Consider the following 10,094-nt stretch of genomic DNA (forward strand, 5'->3'; position numbering starts at 1 on the left):
TGTCTCTGCCTCTCTTTCTCTGTGTCTCTCATGAATAAATAAATAAAATCTTTTTTAAAAATCTAAATTAAAAAAATCGAATATCAACATCCTTAAAAAGTAGGTACTATTATGATCATCCCCACTTGACTATAGAGGCAGGCACCCGAGGCTCAGACAGTCTTGGTATTTTCCCAAAGTCACATGGCTAGTAGAAATGTCAGAGGGGGTGCCTAAGTCCAGGCTGTCTGACTCCAAAACCATGAACTTGATACAGCTTAGACTTTAAGGGAGTATATGTTATAATGGAAAATAGGTTTAAAATTTCCACAAATGGACAGGAAACCTTAAATAAATGAAAAAGAAAACTTATGGCTGGGTGTCGATACGTCAAACTAAAGAATGATTGAAAAATTAGTTTGTATTTTGAGGCCATATTGAATGAGCCAGGGCTTCCTGGTTTCATGAAGAAACTCAGCATGCTCCATCATGGATGAGTGCTGATGTATACTTGGCAGAGGAGATAATATGATATGCAAGACGTAGACATTTTTTTATTTCTTAGGAAGTTCAGTCTTAAATAAACTAGCACCTTCCTTCCCTCCCTATGGTCCTCCCTCTTGTCTTCTCTGCCTCTCTTCCTTAACAGAAGCCATCTTAAAACACAGTAAGAATATATAATTGAGGTTTTATCTCCTATCCTATGATAATTCTGGCATCCAATGATTTATTTAAATAAACACCAATTCTTAATTGCTTTTCTCTTGATCAGTATAAATTATTTTTATCATTAACTTTGATACATTATTTTGTCCACCCATAGCCCATGATCACAGTAAGGTCTTATTGAACAGTGTAGTGAGTACAAGGAGATCTGTACAGACTTAGAGTTTAAGTTTTAGCCCTACTTCCATGCTAAGTAGTTATTTAGCCTTACAAAAGTAACTTCATTTCTACAAACTATAAAGTGAACTTTATAGATAAGTTGGACTAAGTGAATTCTATTTCCTCCAACAGTAAGATTTTATATTCTTTCTGAGGTATCATTTAAATTTTCAAATGTCATTTAAAATTTCAAGAGCCTGTGTGGCTCAGTTGGCTGGGTGTCTGCCTTCGGCTCAGATGGTGATCCCAGAGTCTTGGGATTGAGCTCCAAGTCTGGCTCCCTGCTCAGTGGGGAGCCTGCTTCTCCCTCTCTCCCTGCTCATGCTCTCTCTCTCATTTTCTCTGTCTCTTACTCAAATAAATAAATAAAATCTTTAAAAAATAAAATAAAATAAAATTTCAACTATCAATGTGGGATAGAAAAAAAATTCATCACACACAATTTTTACCTTGGATAGTATGTCACCATCCCTCCTAATACTATCCTCCTAACACAAGCCCTATTTCATCCAACAGTGCCCTTCTCAACCCTTTGAGTTGACCACTGCCCAACTACCTTGCATATAAGATCGGTTCCTAGCAAGACTGACAGATGGTTTGGTGACCTGGACAGAGCTATGACTAGAACTCATAGGAACTGCAGAGGAATATTTACAATTCACAGCACATTTTCTTCCACAATTGACACCGTTTTGCAGACGTGTGAGAAAGTGGGGGCTAAGGATGCAAAATCAGATGTCTTCATGATTCAATAGTAAATTTACCTCTCAGGGCTCAGAAAAGAACTGTATCACTGAATTCCCATGGGGAAATAAAATCCAACTCACATGATAAAATAGACTTTAATAAAAGACCATTAGAAGCCCAAAATGATGTTGGAATCCTCCAGGAACTAGCAGCACAGGAAGTCATCCATTACCATGCACGGACCTGAATGGACAGGAGAGACATCAACATTGAGAAGCCCAATGAGAGAATGAGCCTGGGAGGGAGGTCCTTCAATAAGACCTCTGGTCATAGAGGAGCACACTCAATGCCAGAAAATAAATAAATAAATAAATAATTAAATAAATAAATAAATAAACAAACAAACAAACAAAAAGCCCAGTGCAGGGGCCGGGGCGGTGGGAGGGGGCGAGTGGGAATTGCCCTTCTCTTTTTCATGCTGCCCTTTTATCCCTTGTTGGTGCCTGTCATTGGCCAAGGCCATTTATCAAGGAGACCAGCATAGTTAGGGGTGTTTTGCAGCCTAAAGTAGAGCATAGAACAGCAGAAAATGGATCTGTCTCAGTGAGGGGGCTGGTATGAAAAAAATAACCAGCATAGGAACTCAGATTTTCCAAGACAAGTTTTAGTATAATTGAACTATTTTTCATTCCTTATAGAGAACTAAATGTAAAGAAATGACAATATGATGTAGCAGATAGTCCATATTTTCCTAGTAATCTTTATAGGCAGACAATTTCCTTTTGATTCATTTTCATTTTGATTTTTCATTTTTTTTGGCACTTAGCTGTTAATGAGGAATTGCTTCATTTCCCTCTAATTCTTGCTTTGTTTTGATTGATACATCTCCACATTAGGATCCTGTTAACCACTCTGTAGCACTGGTAGTCACTGGCCGAATCAGACACTTCTCTTTACCCTGTTACAGCTTAGCATGTGAAATTGCAGACTGCCTTCTATCCTCACATTTTGAGCTCAAAAAGTTAGCAATTCTGATTTTTAAGTTGAAGTAACAGTGAATGTAGCCTAAGAGAATGACTATATAACATTTAGGGTGGACACTATTTCTGAATTTCTATTTGCTATCTCTGAAGCTCTGGAGAACAATAATTAAAACATGGACATACTCATGTCATTTGGGAGATGTTATTTCCCAGCGAACCACTATATAGACCGTATTGTTCTTATTAAGCATGTTATTTTGTCATGTTATTCTAAAACATGACACTGAAGTGTTAACAGACTAAGAATAAAACTGAACCCAGTGTATGCCAAGTCTGGGCAGTTTATAAACCCAGTGGAGCTTGCTGTTAACATGTAGCTTGGCAAACTCACTCATAGTCTGAGCTGCAAGTTGGGCTGTTTTCTACCTCACTGTAGCCCTTAAGATTCTGGGATCAGACCAGAGCTGTCAGCTTGGTTTAGTGAAACAGAATCCAGTTCTCTCTTCCATGCCTTCAGTTTCTTACAAGAAAATTAACTATAATTTAAACTATATATATATTGACATATACATATCCAGAATTGTTAAATGAAAAGTATTTTCAGACTACAGTAAGACTTTAAAATCACCTTTGGATCTTAAAGTAGACCTATTTGGTTTTATATTTTACCATTTTTCCCTTCTTTATTCTCTTTTCATGTAAACTTATTTCTAGAAGAGCATTTCAAATTCCAGATAACACATCCAGCAACAAAGACTATTTAAAATTATAGAAAAATATTTTACTCTTTTTAATTTATAGTTTTGTCGCTTAGTCTTATTTGTATCACTACAGCTAAATGAGTCTGAACATAGTAGCACAGAAAAATATACAAACATACAAACATACGAAAATTTGTGTTCTCCAATTGTAGAGGGAACATTCAGAATAAATATGAATTCTTGTGTTTACCACCCAAAAGAAGATAGAAGAGTTAAAATACCATGGGATAAGGGGTATAAAAAACACATTTCTGGAATGCCTGGGTGGTGCAGTCAGTTAAGCATCTGACTCTTGGTTTCAGCATAGGTTATGATCTCAGGGTCCTGAGACCAAAGCCCAAAATGGGCTCTGTGCTCAGAGGGGAGTCTGCTTGAGATTCTTTCTCTCTGTCCCTTCTCCACTTGTGTTCTCAATCTTTCTGTCTTTCAAATAAATAAATAAATCCTTAAAACACACACACACACACACACAAACACATTTCTAAGGAGTTCTGAGGATGAAGGCTGGGATCAGAAGTGGCTTCACAGTAATCTCTTTTGGGATGGGCTTTAAAGGATAAATAGGAGTTCATTTAGTAAACAGGAGAGAAAAGGCATTCTAGAAACAAGGAATAGAATCTTCAAGAAATAGTTCCGCTACCTAGAATGTGGCCTTTGCAGAGATGTTATTATGAGAGATAAGATCAGGGTTTGCAGGAGCCAGATCAACAAGTGTGTTTTGTGTCTGAATGAAGAAATTGTTTATCTTCTAAACATTGCTTAGGCAACTGTGATATTTTTCAATTAGAGCTTCATTCTGATTACATGAGTAATTTAGAACCTACAAAAATGTCATAACTTTCAGAAGTTAAAGGAAAAGGTGAAAATTCACTCATTATAACCCCATTGTTTACACACTAATATATTTATTCAGTTTTTCAATGCTAATTTTAATTTCAATAAGATCAGTTTCTATATATTATTTTGTAATGTACTTCCTATATCAATGTATCTTAGAGATCCTTCCATGTGAGTACATATAAATCAAACATATTCAATTTAATACTCACATAATTCCATCCAAAAAATTTGCTTAGGAAGGATGTATGGGCATACCCACACTTGCTTTGGAAAGGTAAAACTGCTCACAGTGTGGGAGGCAGGGATTCAAGCAAATGCAGATTGTTCAAACAACTGGCTTTTTCAATGGTTTTTAAACTCTCTATATTCTATATCCCTAATAACTGATACTCTTTCTGGAGAGCCAAATGCCAGCATGGGACTCCTGTTGCTAGAATCATACCTGGAGATGATCTGGATTAGCATCCTTGTTTCCCCATGAGCACTGTTTCTATAACTGAGGGGCAACTGGGTGAATCACAAACAATCTCTGGCTAAGAATGGATCACATATTTGGCCATAAAACCAGCCTCAATAAAATTAAGAAGATTGAAATCATACCATGCCTCTTGTCTGATCACAATGGTATGAAACCAGAAATAAGTCACAAGGAAAAACTGGAAAAAACACAAACACATGAAGATTAAACATGATATTAAGCAACCAATGAGCCAATGAGCAATCAAAGAAGAATTTTTTAAAAATACATGAAGACAAATGAAAATGAAAACACAATAATATAAAATCTCTGGGACACAGTAAAAGCAGTTCTAAGAGGCAATTATATAGCAATACAGGCTTACCTCAAAATATAACAAAAAGATCAAATAAACAACTTAAACTTACACCTAAAGGAACTAGAAAAAGAAAACAAACAAACAAAAAACAAGACAAAACAAAAAAATTAAGTCCAAGATAAGTAGAAGAAAAGGAAATAGTCAAGCTCAGAGCAAAAATAAATGAAATAGAGATTAAAAATAGAAATAGAAAAATAAATCAATGAAACCAAGAGTTGTTCTTTGAAAAGATAAATAAAAATGACAAACCTTAAGCCAGATTCATCAAGAAAAAGAAAGGACCCAAATAAACAAAATCAGAAATGAGAGATAAGAAATAAAAACAGACACTACAGAATATAAAAGATTATAAGAGAGTATTATGAAAAATTATATACCAACAATATGGGCAACCTAGACGAAACACATAAATCCTAGAAACACATAATCCTCCAAAACTGAACCAGGATGAAGTAGAAAATCTGAACAGACCAATTACAATTAATGAATTTGAGTCAGTAATCAAAAATACCAAAAAATAAAAATCCAGGACCAGATGGATTCCAAGGCAACTTAGACCAAACTTTTAAAGAAGTGTTAATACCCATTCTCTTCAAACTATTCCAAAAGACAGAATAGGAAAGAAAATGTCCAAATATATTCTATGGGGTCAGCATTACCCTGATACCCAAACTAAACAACAGCACCACACAAAAAAACAAAACTATAGGCCAATATCTCTGATGAACATAGATGTAAAACTCCTCAACAATATAGTAGCAAACTGCATGCAACAACAAATTAGAAAGATCATCCACCCTGATCAGATAGAATTTATTCTGGGGATACAAGGATGGTTTAATATTTGCAAATCAACCAATGTGACACACCACATCAGGAAAAACAAAGGGTAAAAACCATATGATCGTCTCAACAGATGTAAGAAAAAGCATTTGATAAGTTTCAACATCCATTCATGATAAAAACTCTCAACAAAATGTAGTTAGAACATACCTCAATGTAATAAAGGTATATATGACAAGCCCACATAGATCAACATCATACTCAATGGCAAAAACTGACAGCTTTCCCTCTAAGGTGAGAAACAAGACAAGGATGTCCATTCTTGTCACTTTTATTCAAAGTAGTACTGGAAATCCTAGCCACAGTAATAAGACAAGAAAAAGAAATAAGAGGCCTTCATATTTGTGAAGAGGTTTAAACTGTCTCTCTTTGCAGATGATATAATACTATATACATAGACAATCCTAAAGACTCCATCAGAAAACTACTAGAAGTAATAAATTCAATAAGGTGGCAGGATACAAAATTAATACCTAGAAATTGGTAGTGGTTTTGTATACTAACAGCAGAAAGAGAAATTAAAAACAACAACAACAACAACAACACCATTTACGATTGCACCAAAAAATTAGAATACCTAGGAATAAATTTAACCAAAGAAGTGAAAGACCTATACTTTGAAAACTGTAAAACACTAATGAAAAAATTAAAGAAGACACAAACAAATGGAAAGATATTCCAAGTTCATGGACTGAAAGAATTAATATTTTTAAATGTCTAAATTGCCCAAAGCAATCTATAGCATCAATGCAATACCTATCAAAATACGAAGAGCATTTCCACAAAACTAGAACAAGTAATACTAAAGTTTGTGTTTTATAAACTACCCTGAATAACCAAAGCAATTCTGAACAAAAAAGAAGGGCAAAACTGAAAGTGTCATAATCCCAGATTTCAAGATATACTGCAAAGCTATAGAAATCAAAACAATATAGTAGTGGCACAAAACTAAACACATAGATCAACAGAAAAAAACAGAGAATCCAGAATAAACCCATAATTATACAGTCAGTTAATCTACGACAAAGGAAGCAAGAATATACAATGGGAAAAAGACACTCTTTTCAATAAATGGTGCTGTGGAAACTATACCTACACATAAAAGAATGAAACTGGACTACTATCTTATACCATATACAAAAATAAACTCGAAATAGATTAAAGATCTAATTGTGAGACCTGAAACCATAAAAATTCTAGAAGGGAACACAGGCAGTAATTTCTCTGATACTGGCCATGCAACATTTTTCTAGATATGTCTCGAAGGCAAGGGAAACAGAAGCAAAAGTAAATTATTGGGGCTACATCAAAATAAAAAGCTTCTGTTCAGCAAAGGAAATCATCATCAGCAACAGAAGCAAAAGTAAATTATTGGGGCTACATCAAAATAGAAAGCTTCTGTTCAGCTTCTGTCAACAAACAAAAAGACAGTCTACTAAATGGGAGAAGATATTTGCAAATGATATTTCCAATAAAGGGGTTAATATTCAAAATATATAAAGAATGTATGCAACTCAATACTGAAAAACCAAACAACCGAATTAAAAAATGGGCCAAGTACCTCAATAGACATTTTTTTAAGGAAGACATACAGATGGTCAACAGACACATGAAAGATGCTCACCACTAATCAGGGAAATGCAAATCAAAACTACAAAGAGATATCATTTTAATCCAGTTAGAGTGGCTAAAATCAAAATGACAAGAAATAACAAGTGTTAGCAAGGATGTGGAGGAACAGGAACCTTCATACACTGTTGGTGGGAATGTAAATTGCTGCAGCCACTGTGGAAAAGAGTATGGAGGCTCCTCAAAAAATTAAAAATAGGAGTGCCATATGACCCAATAATTCAACTATTGGGTTTTTATCCAAAGAAAATGAAAATACTAATTCAAAAAGATAGATATATGTACATTTATGTTTACTGCATTATTTACAATAGCCAAATATGGAAGCAACTTAAATGTCCATCAATAGATGAATAGATAAAGAAAATGTGGTATATAATGTGCATAATAAGATATTATGCAGCCATGAAAATGACGAGATCCTGCCATTTGAGAGATGGATGAACCTAAGGGTTGTTATGCTAAACACAATAAATCAGACAGAGAAAACAAATACCATATGATTCCACTCATAAGTGGAATTCAAAAAAAAAAAAAAAAAAGAATAAACATACAAAAAGCAGAATCAGGCCTATAAATACCAGAGAACAAAATGATGGCTCTAGAGGGGAGCATGATGGAGGGTTGGGAAAAATAGGTGAAGGAAAGAGGAAGACACAGGCTTCCAAATATGGGATGAATAAATCATGGGAATAAAAGCCTCATAATAAGGAATACAGTCAATGATATTGTAATAGTAATGTAATGAGACAGATGGCAGCTACACTTTTGGTGAGCACAGCATAATGTACAAACTTGCACCCCTGAAACTAATGTAACATTGTGTTGTCAATTAAATTTAAATAAATTTTAAAAGGCAGTCTCTGGCTAGACTTATTATAAACTTTGAAGCATAAATAAGTATTAGAAGGAAGTGTAGAGAAAAAAAACCATTATATTTCCAATATAGGAGGCAATATTTACTATTTTTAGAGAGTAAGATTAGATCTCATTTCTCCTCAGCATGACTTACAATAGAAATGTCTCTGAGATTATCTTTAGCCACAACTGAACTGAAAAATTAAGGAATTGAGGAAGTGGAGATGAAGTGAGGAACTCTGTTCCTGTAAGCATGTGCCTTCTGATGCCTCCCTATATCATAAACTAGAGACTAGCAGCACCCTGGGAGGAAGTGACTTCTACCCAGTGAATTAGCTTAGAAGCAGATCTTTCTCAAGTTGAGCTTTTGGGTGACTATATCTGAGATCTTGATTGCAGCCTGTGAGAAAAGCAGAGGAGTAGCTAAACCCTGCCTGGTTCCTGGTCTACAGACAAGACAATAATAAATGCTATTGTTTCAAGCCATTTAGTTTTGGAGTAACTTGTTAAATAACAGTGTATAATTTTAATACACACTTCTACTTCCTGCCTACCATTCTCACACTGAAGTCTTGATTCCGGCTACTGCTGTGGCAACCAACTTTTCACAGGTGTGAGCTGACAGTAGCTTACCTTAGCTGCACTATTTGTTCTCATTTTGTGCCCTAAACATTCTGACACTACAAGTATAAGACTCCTGTGAGAAGTCGCTCAGCAACTTATCTTACATGAGCAAACCTGAGTCGGGGAGGAGTAATTTTCCTCTACCTTTCTAGGTTCTGTGGCTAGGATCCCCTTATAATAAAAGACAGGTTAACAGGAGAAAAACATAATTTTCATTCCAATCTTAGTATATGTGCTGTCGAAGTGAGCATGGAAAAAATCATGTTAACTATGTTTGCCCCACAAAAATATGAGGTTCCAAAGGCAGCCAGATGATTGAGGCTTATATACCATCTTAAGCTAAGGAAAGGGATAAAGTCTGGAGCTTCAGAAGGGGGAAATGAAAAGAGGACATGTTTGCCCAGCCAAACCAAGCAGATGAGTCTTTGAGGTGAAAAAGTTATCTCTGGTCACAGCTCTCTTCCAGTGATATGCCCCCTTTCTAATGTAGATTTCTCTTACAAAATGGTCATTGCTACTCCTGTTTTCAGAGCTTCTCTTTTGTTTGCAGTATCTCAAAATAATCTGCCCCAAATATTCCTTATACCAAAAAGTTATATTTTGGATGGTAAATTCTGCTACCCTTCACCAGGGAGTTGCAAAGAAGTTACTCCTTGCGAGGCACCTCTTGACCAGTGAAGCACAGGAGCTAGTAGAAACATTTTCCCTCTTTTGTTGCACAGATGGACAATTTTAATAGTCCACACAGAAGGCCCCAATGTGATTAAGCACCAGTCGCTTGCAGCAATGACCAACTCATTTATGCATCCTTCTTTGGCTTTCTCTCCTATTAACCTTTTATCAGAGAAAATGTATTTTACAAAATAAACTATCTGCACTCAAGCCTTTGTCTCAGGCTCTGATTTTGGTTGGGTCCCGGGAACCTAAGCTAAGGCATTTTGTCTCCTTTTAGCATGGTGTTACCAGGCCAAGGAACTGCTGAGATATTGATGACTCTGTTTCTTACATATTAAAGCAAATTCCTAGTCTATTCTAGTAAACACATACTCTTTTTGTGGCTTAAAATTACACATTGTCTCTTACGTCTTACTATTTCTCACCTCACAGACAACAAAATGTTAGCTCAACATTCTCTCTGACAGACATTGCCATAAAAGCATGTATATAAT

This window comes from Canis lupus, chromosome 3, assembly GCF_003254725.2.
Source record: "Canis lupus dingo isolate Sandy chromosome 3, ASM325472v2, whole genome shotgun sequence".
Taxonomy (NCBI): Eukaryota; Metazoa; Chordata; class Mammalia; order Carnivora; family Canidae; genus Canis; species Canis lupus.